Raw genomic sequence first — 1,375 nt, 5'->3', positions numbered from 1 at the left:
ACTCCCACTTACGAGTTATGGCCTGCATGTGCATGAGTGCAAACACACACAATAAATAAAATGTAATGAAAAATTTAAAAGCTAATATGGGACTAGAGAGAGGGCTTAGCAGTTAAGGGCACGCACTGCTCTTTCAGAGGACCTAGCTTGGTTTCCAGTACCTACCCAGCTAGCTGTGCTTAATTGTAACTGCAGTTTCAGGATCAGATACCCTCTTTCAGCCTCTGTAGGTGCCAGGCATAGATATACATACATGCAGGAAAAACATTTGTACATAGAAAATAAACATAAATAGTTCTTTAAAAAAGAAGCTAATAGAATTCAGTATTAATTTCAAGGCAGCCAGTTCACCCGCCTGTCTGTCCTTCCTCGGAGTCATGGAGAGAGCCAGTCTGATCCAGAATGCCAAATTGGCCGAACGCTTTCAGGACATGACAGCTTTCATGAAGAGTGCCGTGGAAAAGGGTGAAGAGGGCTCTTGCGAGGAGCGGAACCAGCTGTCCGTGGCCCATAAGGACATGGAGGGCAGCCAGAGCGCGGCCTGGAGGGCCCTGTCCAGCATCGAGCGGAAGAGCAACGAGGAGGCTCTGAAGAGAAGGGCCCGGAGGAAAAAAGAGTACCGGGGGATGGTAGAGACCGAGCTCAGAGGTATGTGAGACACAGTGCTAGGCCCGCTGGACTCCCATCCCATCAAAGGGGCTGGAGAGGCCCTTTGACCGGGATTCTGCCCAGTCAGCCTACCAGGAGGCCATGGGCATCAGCAAAAAGGAGATACCGTCCACGAACCCCATATGCCCGGGGCCTGGCCCTGAACTTTTCCATCTTCCACTATGAGCTAGTCAACAGCCCCGAGGAGGCCATCTCACTGGCTAAGACCACCTTCAAGGAGGCCCTGGCCGATCTGCATGCCCTAAGTAAGGACTCCTACAAGGGCAGCACCCTCATCATGCAGCGCTGAGAGACAACCTGACGCTGTGGACAGCCGACAATGCTGAGGAAGGGGGTGGGGAGGCTCCGGGGGGCGCCCCAAGGTTGAAGCAGCCTACAACCTCCCTGTCCTGCTTTGTCCTCCAGGCACTAGCCTGCAGAGAGAACTAAAACAGAGAGACTCTGTCCTTCCCAAACCCCGGGTGTTCTGCCACATGTTGGAAGGCTCCTTGGAAGGGGTGCAGCCAAGCTGAGGCACTGTGGCTGGGGATGTCACTGTTGGTGTAGCTGTCTGGTGGGTATTGCAGCCCACCCCTGCTCTCTGCACCCCTCCTTCCTCCCACCACTCCTGAACCTGTGCTCCCTCTGGGCCTCCCTGGGGTACCTAGGAATCCAGGAGGTTCCCCACCTGTGGACTGTGGCAAGGGCTGTGTGTGTGTGTGTGTGT

At 54.3% G+C, this 1,375-nt stretch overlaps 1 pseudogene; it reads left to right on the top strand.

Annotated features, from left to right (window-relative positions):
• Positions 1-377: 377 nt before the first annotated feature.
• Positions 378-1,098, top strand: LOC127680309 (14-3-3 protein sigma-like; annotated as a pseudogene).
• The last annotated feature ends 277 nt before the right edge of the window (positions 1,099-1,375 follow it).

The sequence above is a fragment of the Apodemus sylvaticus genome, chromosome 3 (assembly GCF_947179515.1).
Source record: "Apodemus sylvaticus chromosome 3, mApoSyl1.1, whole genome shotgun sequence".
NCBI classification, from domain to species: Eukaryota; Metazoa; Chordata; class Mammalia; order Rodentia; family Muridae; genus Apodemus; species Apodemus sylvaticus.
Note: the sequence above shows the minus strand (reverse complement) of the source record. Positions and strands in the feature narration are given on the sequence as shown.